This window comes from Oncorhynchus masou, unplaced genomic scaffold (genome assembly GCF_036934945.1).
Source record: "Oncorhynchus masou masou isolate Uvic2021 unplaced genomic scaffold, UVic_Omas_1.1 unplaced_scaffold_7700, whole genome shotgun sequence".
Lineage (NCBI taxonomy): Eukaryota > Metazoa > Chordata > Actinopteri > Salmoniformes > Salmonidae > Oncorhynchus > Oncorhynchus masou.
The window spans coordinates 4,432-14,147 of NW_027014168.1; the positions used below are offsets into that span (position 1 = coordinate 4,432).

The following is a 9,716-nucleotide window of genomic DNA, read 5'->3' on the forward strand; positions in this document are numbered from 1 at the left end:
TAACATTGTTGCTACGGCTAACATTGTTGCTACGGCTAACATTGTTGCTACGGCTAACATTGTTGCTACGGCTAACATTGTTGCTACGGCTAACATTGCAGCTACAGGCAACATTCATTCTGTCATGGCTAACACTGAGACTACAGTTGACTCTGATTTAGCCACTGCTAATCACAAAGATACAAATAGCATCAAATCTGTTCCGGCTAACACTATAGCTTATGACAATTTTGCTACGACTAACAATGAAGCTAATGGTATAATTCATTCCCTTACAACTAGCAATGATTCTACAGGTAATGCTAACTTAGCTCTGACTAATTCTAATTCAGCTAATGCCAACTCAGCTATGGCTAACATTCCCACAGAGTGTCCTATATCACCGACAACAGGCTTCCTCCTCCGGCCTTGCTCACCGGGCATCATCGGGCAAAGCCTCTCGGCCTCAACATTACGGGGGAAGATCCAGAGCCTGCCCTCCTATTTATCTCGCTCCCAGGAAACCCTCACCCTCTCTGGGGTGGGAAGCCCAACAGGAGCCCCTCTCCGGAGACCACCAGCAACAAGACTGAGGTCAAGGTCACCACCGAAACCACCAAATACGACAATGTCACAAAGGAGGATTTGAAGATTCCGGGGTGCGTTGGTAGAATCGGATGATTCTGAGGTTACGCTGACAGAATCAGAGGTTGGCGAGGGGTTGTTGTGGAGACGGCCGGGGCGGAAATCACGAGGTTGACGGTTTCAGAGGTCAAGGAGGTGATCGAAGGTTGTGATGGTCTACGGATCCTCCCCTTCCTCCCCCTTTAGCCCCATCTCTAGAGTCCAAACCAGATCCCAAATGGTTGTGAAGTTGCCTACCTGTCCCATTGCTACAGTGGAAACTGCCCCTCCTATGGCTCCAGCACCTATCTGTCTGGAGCCCAAACTAGTCCCTGAACTACTCTCCCCAGGCTCCACTATCCACAAAATGGCCGCCCCATTACCTTCCTGTCCTTCCTTTCCCGTGCCCATACGTGTAGAGCCCAAACCAGGTCATGAACCACTATCCATACGCTACAAAATGGCCGCCTTGTCGTCTTCATATCACCTGCTTTAGTGGTAACCACAGAGAGTCTGAATTCCTCTTCTTCTAATCCTCACCCCATCAGAGTAGAACCCAAGCCAGAGCCTTGCCCTGAACCCCTTTCAGGCCCCAAAATGTCTGCTCCATTGTCTTCCTGCCCCTCTGCTTTAGTGGTGACCACACAGAGTCTGAACGGACCAGGGCTCAGCTTCCCTGGTTCTAACATGAGAGGACAGCCATTTGGGAGCAACAGCTTCTGTAGACCCCCAGGTGAGGAGACAGGCCTGCTGGAACACTCTGACTACAGGGTGTGGGGTCTTCACCTCCACCTGTGAGACCCATCCCAACCAGGCTCACATGGAATCCTATTCGCCGGCCAAGCCTGACTTTGGGTGTAGCTCGGTGCTGGCGTCAGGGTGCGAGACGGTCCTGGAGGGGCTGCAGACGCCCCTGAGGCATGCAGGTGTCCGCCACCACTGGTTTATACCAACTGTTTCAGCGGGGTGACAGCTTCGACGATGAGTTGACAGTTTACGAGTTCTCCTGCCGGACAAGTTTCTCCTCCCGCCTCCCAACCCTCTTCCTCTGCGCTGGCCCTCCTCTCACGACATCTCCTCCTCTCCTCTTTCCTCTCCTCTTCCCCTCCCTCCTCCCTCTCTCTCCCTCCTTCCCTCGCTCTGTCCTGCCCCCCCTCCTCCTCCATGGAGCTCTCACCACTCCTCTCCCCGCTCCTTTCCCCGTCCAACTGCTTCTTGTCCCAGTCAAGTCTCCATGATGATATCAGCCGACCACGCCACCGGCCGCTTCCCACCGCCCCCGCAGGGTTCCAGACCGTCCGGAGCGACGTGACGAGCTTCTCACCCCCTCCTGCAGGGGGGAGGATGGGGAGCAGAGGGGGAGGCACCCAGGGAGACCTGCGCCACCCACTTCTCAGAGAACAAGCGTCTTCTCCACGGGAGGCCCGGAGGCTGATGGCTGGCTGTCAGAAGGTGGTCCGGTGGGGCAGACCCCAGACGAGATGCTCTTTCTCCTCTCCGACAGCTTCAGGACCCCAGGGCATGGCCGGCATGTGCCTATGGTTCTCTGGGTGCGACCGTGCGACCCGGAGGAATGCCGAGGCACTGGCGGGGGCTGGCGGAGGCCAGAACGCACCGCGAGTTTGTGCTGGCAGCGGAGAGGGCGAGCGGAGGCGGAGCTGTCATGACCTCAGCACCAAGCCCTTGCCAAGCAGTGTACCGCCCTCACTGCTTCTGTCTTCTGCCTCACACAGCTGTTCCGCACACTCACCGCGCTCTAAACTGAACCAACGATCTCTGACCCTATAACATGTCGGTTGACCTTTCGATTCTGACCTCTAGACCCACTACACAGGGTTGCCAGCCAATCAGTCAGTCACCAGGCTGAGTGGGGAATGAATGTGTGAACTGCAACAGGTCCACGTAGCGACAAAAAAAAAGTAGAAGCACAATTGAAAGGAGAGAGAGATGAGACAAGACAGGGTGAAACAAGACGGTTCTAGTGTCCTGTGACATCATGGAGAGCCTCTGTGGCATCATAAATAAGGAACCTCTATGACATCACAGTGCCTGTGTGACATCACAGAGAACATGTGACACGCTGGAAGACATAAAAGTGATGTCATAACAGGTCCCAAATGACTGTTAAGCTTTTAACAGTAACCTACAGTACACTGTGCTGAAACCACGCGGGACAAACTGGACATACTAAACATCATCACCACACTGCAAGAAGCCTCACGCAATGACAATCTCCGGACTCAAAGCCAACCTGCTTGCGTTAATATAGTATTTAAGTAACTATTATATTTGAATGTCAATTATTTATTTGTTTTCATTCATAATTTATTTGTTTTCATTCATAATTTATTTGTTTTGATGTATTATTTATTTGTTTTCATTCATTATTTATTTGTTTTCATTCATTCATTATTTGTTTTGATTCATTATTTATTTGTTTGTTGTATTATTTATTTGTGATGTTATCACTTCGATTATTGATTGTGTATGGTATTGGTGTGGGGTGTGAGACAGAGGAACGTGGAGGGAATGGGTGTGTTTACAGAAAAGAGGATCTATGTAGTACACACACTCCAGAGTTGGCTGAAGGTACAGGCATGTTGATTGTGTTATTATTATTTGGCTGATCAGTCAGTGGAAGGTTTTATTTGATACTTCTAATACTTTTAATACAGATTTCTGACAACTACTGATACTCTGTTTTCCTTTCTCTCTCTCTGTTTCTCTCCCTCTGTCTCTCTCTCTGTCTCTCTCCTCTCTGTCTCTCGGTCTCTCCCTCTCTGTCTCTCTCTCTCTGTGTCTCCATCTGTCTCTCTCTCGGTCTCTCCTCCTCTGTCTCTCCCTCTCGGTCTCTCCCCTCTCGGTCTCTCCCCCTCGGTCTCTCTCTCGGTCTCTCCTCTCGGTTCTCCTCTCGGTCTCTCTCACTCCCCTGTATCCTCTCTTTCTCTCTCCCTCTCTCTCTCTCCTCTCTCTCTCCTCTCTGTCTTCCTCCCTCCTCTCTTCCTGTCTGTCTCTCCCTCTCTCTCTTCCTGTCTGTCTCTCCTCTCTGTCTCTCCCCTCTGTCTCTCCCTCTCTGTCTCTCCCTCTCTGTGTGTCTCTCTCTCCCTCTGTATCCCTCCCTCTTCCTGTCTGTCTCTCCTCTCTGTCTGTCCTCTTCTCCCTCTGTATCCCTCCTCTCTTCCTGTCTGTCTCTCCCTCTCTCTCTCCCTCTCTGTCTCTCTCCCTCTCTCTCTCTCTCTCTCTCTCTCTCTCTCCCTCTCTCTCTCTCTCTCTCTCTCTCTCTCTCTCTCTCTCTCTGTCTCTCTCTCCCTCTATCCCTCTGCTCTCTCTTCATCTGTCTGTCTCTCTGTCTCTCTGTCTCTCTCCCTCTCTCCCTCTCTCTCTCTCTCTCTGTCTCTCTCTCTGTCTCTCCCTCTGTCTCTCCCTCTGTCTCTCCCTCGGTCTCTCCCTGTCGCTCTCTGTCTCTCTCTTTGTCTTTCTCTCTCCCTCTGCTCGATCTCCCTCCCTCCCCCCTCTCTCTTTCTCTCTCCCCATCTCTGAAAACGTGACAGGCAGTATGGTCACATGACCAACCCTCAGGTGAAGGGGCGGGGCTCTGAATGTCAACCGTTTACAAAACCAAAAAAAGGAGGGAAATTGTATCCCGAATGGCCTTTTCCCTCTATAGTGCACTACAAGGGCTTATAGGGCTCGGGTCAAAAGTAGTGCACTACGTAGGGAATAGTGCCCTCAGAGTTGTACTATCTAGACGGACCATATAAAGGTTCATCACTGTGTATGATATTTTATAAACCTCGTAGCTGAATGCTGATGTCTGCGTATTACTTTTTTAAATCGGGGGGGGGGGGGGCGTGGGGAATGTACACTTTGGGGGAAGCGTAGAGAATTCGCACACAAACCTAACGTTATGTGGTTGTAAAAACAAATGGTGTCCATTTATATTTACAGGCTGTGTCCCAATGGAAGCCTATTCCCAGTATAGGGCACTACTTTTGATTGTTCGCTATAGAGCCCAATGATCCCTGGTCAACAGTAGTGGACTACAGCCCAATGATCTTGGTCAACAGTAGTGGACTACAGCCCAATGATCCCTGGTCAAATGTAGTGGACTACAGCCCAGTGATCCCTGGTCAAATGTAGTGGACTACAGCCCAATGGGCCCTTGTCAACTGTAGTGGACTACAGCCCAATGATCAGTGGTCAACAGTAGTGGACTACAGCCCAATGATCCCTGGTCAAATGTAGTGGACTACAGCCCAATGATCCCTGGTCAAATGTAGTGGACTACAGCCCAATGATCCCTGGTCAAATGTTGTGGACTACAGCCCTATGGTCCCTGGTCAACAGTAGTGGACTAAAGCCCAATGGTCCCTGGTCAACAGTAGTGGACTAAAGCCCAATGGTCCCTGGTCAACAGTAGTGGACTAAAGCCCAATGGGCCCTGGTCAAATGTAGTGGACTACAGCCCAATGGGCCCTTGTCAACTGTAGTGGACTACAGCCCAATGATCAGTGGTCAACAGTAGTGGACTACAGCCCAATGATCCCTGGTCAACAGTAGTGGACTAAAGCCCAATGATCCCTGGTCCAATGTAGTGGACAACAGCCCAATGATCCCTGGTCAAATGTAGTGGACTACAGCCCAATAGGCCCTGGTCAAATGTAGTGGACTACAGCCCAATGGGCCCTGGTCAAATGTAGTGGACTACAGCCCAATGGGCCCTGGTCAAATGTAGTGGACTACAGCCCAATGGTCCCTGGTCAAATGTAGTGGACTACAGCCCAATGGTCCCTGGTCAAAAGTAGTGGACTACAGCCCTATGATCCCCGGTCAACAGTAGTGGACTACAGCCCAATAGGCCCTGGTCAAATGTAGTGGACTACAGCCCAATGGGCCCTTGTCAACTGTAGTGGACTACAGCCCAATGGTCCCTGGTCAAAAGTTGTGGACTACAGCCCTATGATCCCTGGTCAAATGTAGTGGACTACAGCCCAATGATCCCTGGTCAAATGTAGTGGACTACAGCCCAATGATCAGTGGTCAACAGTAGTGGACTACAGCCCAATGATCCCTGGTCAACAGTAGTGGACTACAGCCCAATGATCAGTGGTCAACAGTAGTGGACTACAGCCCAATGGTCCCTGGTCAAATGTAGTGGACTACAGCCCAATGGTCTCTGGTCAAATGTAGTGGACTACAGCCCAATGGTCTCTGGTCAAATGTAGTGGACTACAGCCCAATGGTCTCTGGTCAAAAGTAGTGTGCTGCATAGGGAATAGTAAGCGTACTAGTTGGTAGGTTGTTGCAGTTTTTCTATCCACACGTTGTTTCTGGAAAGAGAGTCAACCTGCATGTTCACTGTCCAGACATCAGGATGGTTTCCAACTTGACAACTACACACATTCATGTGTTACCTGATTTCATGTGCAACCTGATTTCATAAAGCACATTTCTATATGTTAAATGTTTAGGTAACTGTTTGTCATGGGAAACAATATCTTATTTTACACATTAATATTTCCTGTTGGGGAAATGTTTGCTGATCAAAAGCCAATATGGACAAAAATAGATTTACAACTCTGTTTGTCAAGCAGCGTTGGGATGAATTCAATTTCAGTTTGCAGTTCATTCAGAATGTAAACCAAATTAATTTAAAAGCAATGACGAGATTTGGAATGACAATTGGAATTTCCGTGTCTGAATGAACTTGAATTGAAGTGGAATGGAACCAACGCTGATGTTCACATACTGCTTCTTGTTCTATTATACTTTAATCCTAGAATGAAGACTAAAATGTCTTTGTATGTCCTCTCTGCTACGCTTGTAATATTCCGGTAAATTTTCTAGATATCCCCGTTGAAGGATTCCAGATTCCCTGATTAATACATTCAGATTCTGGGAATCTTTCATCCGGAGTTTTTGGAAAAACCTTGGAATTTTGGGGGAAATAGAGTTTCTGGAAATTTGCAAACCTACTTCCTGGTCACTAAGCCCTACTCAAATAGAACTGCATCGTGAAACATCAGGGAAATAATCAACTTACGAACGGCTGTATGTGAATGACTGAAGGAGTGATGTCTGTCTATGGTTTGTCATGCTGTACTTCAACCATTAAACATACTGAACTGTTAAGACTCCTTCTTCTTCTCTGACCTTACTGGTTACTGAGGTTCTTCTATTGGATGGTTTAGTTAGACAGGAGATGAAGAGGTTTAGTTAGACAGGAGATGAAGAGGTTTAGTTAGACAGTAGATGAAGAGGTTTAGTTAGACAGGAGATGAAGAGGTTTAGTTAGACAGTAGATGAAGAGGTTTAGTTAGACAGTAGATGAAGAGGTTTAGTTAGACAGGAGATGAAGAGGTTTAGTTAGACAGTAGATGAAGAGGTTTAGTTAGACAGGAGATGAAGAGGTTTAGTTAGACAGGAGATGAAGAGGTTTAGTTAGACAGTAGATGAAGAGATTTAGTTAGACAGGAGATGAAGAGGTTTAGTTAGACAGTAGATGAATAGGATAAATTAGACAGTAGATGGTGATGAAGAGGATTAGTTAGACAGTAGATGGTGATGAAGAGGTTTAGTTAGACAGGAGATGAAGAGGTTTAGTTAGACAGTAGATGAAGAGGTTTAGTTAGACAGGAGATGAAGAGGTTTAGTTAGACAGTAGATGAATAGGATAAATTAGACAGTAGATGGTGATGAAGAGGATTAGTTAGACAGTAGATGGTGATGAAGAGGTTTAGTTAGACAGTAGATGAAGAGGTTTAGTTAGACAGGAGATGAAGAGGTTTAGTTAGACAGTAGATGAATAGGATAAATTAGACAGTAGATGGTGATGAAGAGGATTAGTTAGACAGTAGATGGTGATGAAGAGGTTTAGTTAGACAGTAGATGAAGAGGTTTAGTTAGACAGTAGATGAAGAGGTTTAGTTAGACAGTAGATGAAGAGGTTTAGTTAGACAGGAGATGAAGAGGTTTAGTTAGACAGTAGATGAATAGGATAAATTAGACAGTAGATGGTGATGAAGAGGATTAGTTAGACAGTAGATGGTGATGAAGAGGTTTAGTTAGACAGTAGATGAAGAGGTTTTAGTTGACAGTACAGTAGATGAAGTAGATTTAGTTAGTTAGCCAGTAGATGAATAGGAGATAAATTAGACAGGAGTAGATGGTGATGAAGAGGATTAGTTAGACAGTAGATGGTGATGAAGAGGTTTAGTTAGACAGTAGATGAAGAGGTTTAGTTAGACAGTAGATGAAGAGGTTTTGTTAGACTGTAGATTAAGAGGTTTAGTTAGACAGTAGATGAATAGGATAAATTAGACAGTAGATGGTGATGAAGAGGATTAGTTAGACATTAGATGGTGATGAAGAGGTTTAGTTAGACAGTAGATGAAGAGGTTTAGTTAGACAGGAGATGAAGAGGTTTAGTTAGACGGTAGAGTAGATGAAGAGGTTTTAGTTAGACTTTAGATGATAAGAGGTTTAGTTAGACAGTAGATGAAGAGGATTAGTTAGACAGTAGATGGTGATGAAGAGGATTAGTTAGACAGTAGATGAAGAGGATTAGTTAGACAGTAGATGAAGAGGATTAGTTAGACAGTACATGAATAGGATTAATTAGACAGTAGATGGTGATGAAGAGGATTAGTTAGACAGTAGATGGTGATGAAGAGGTTTAGTTAGACAGTAGATGAAGAGGTTTAGTTAGACAGTAGATGAAGAGGTTTTTGTTAGACTGTAGATTAAGAGGTTTAGTTAGACAGTAGATGAAGAGGATTAGTTAGACAGGAGATGGTGATGAAGAGGATTAGTTAGACAGTAGATGAAGAAGATCAGTTAGACAGTAGATGAAGAGGTTTAGTTAGAGGTTTCGTTAAACTCTGCTAATATTTCTATAAAATAACAGACGGACAGACGAGATGGAGAGCGAGGAGTTAGGAGATGAATACAAACTGTTTTTCCATAATCTCTGCTGTGATGACACCTATATATTGACACCTATATATTGACACCTATATATTGACACCTATATATTGTTTTACAGTATAAACACAGGAGCAGCGTTTTCACGAGAAACATTTAGGACCCCATATTGACTCCTCCTCTGCCTGGCTCAATCTAGAGAAAACGTTTAGCTACCACATACCGACTTCTCCTCTGCCTGGCTCAATCTAGAGAAAACGTTTAGCTACCACATACCGACTTCTCCTCTGCCTGTAGAAATCTAGAGAAAACGTTTAGCTACCACATACCGACTTCTCCTCTGCCTGGCTCAATCTAGAGAAAACGTTTAGCTACCACATACCGACTTCTCCTCTGCCTGGCTCAATCTAGAGAAAACGTTTAGCTACCCCATATTGACTTCTCCTCTGCCTGGCTCCAATCTAGAAAGTATAACAGTTTATCAACATAAAAAGTTCTGAAACTTCTCTGAATGTTTGCATTTAGGGCTGGATTCCTGGACACAGATTCTGCAGTGAGCATTGAGTACTTACCAGGGTCAAGATTAGCTCTGTTCAGTCCTATTGTAGTGGTGTTGATGTGATGTCTAATTAGTGTTGATGCTTGATGTCCTATTTAGTGGTGTTGATGTGATGTCCTATTGTAGTGGTGTTGATGTGATGTTCTATTGTAGTGAGTGTTATGTGATGTCCTATTGTAGTGGTGTTGATGTGATACCCTATATTGTAGTGGTATTTTGATGTGATGTCCTATTGTAGTGGTGTTGATGTGATGTCCTATTGTAGTGGTGTTGATGTGATGTCCTATTGTAGTGGTGTTGATGTGATGTTCTATTGTAGTGGTGTTGATGTGATGTCCTATTGTTGATGATGTGATGTCCTATTGTAGCAATTGGGGGTTGATGTGATGTTCTATTGTAGTGGGGTTGATGTGATGTTCTATTGTAGTGGTGTTGATGTGATGTTCTATTGTAGTGGGGTTGATGTGATGTTCTATTGTAGTGGTGTTGATGTGATGTCCTATTGTAGTGGGGTTGATGTGATGTTCTATTGTAGTGGTGTTGATGTGATGTTCTATTGTAGTGGTGTTGATGTGATGTCCTATTGTAGTGGGGTTGATGTGATGTTATGTTGTAGTGGGGTTGATGTGAT

General features: G+C 45.7%; 1 pseudogene; it reads left to right on the top strand.

The window, feature by feature from the left end:
• The first annotated feature begins 1,423 nt into the window (after nt 1-1,423).
• On the top strand, nt 1,424-2,363 carry LOC135537419 (uncharacterized; annotated as a pseudogene).
• Nucleotides 2,364-9,716: the final 7,353 nt, after the last annotated feature.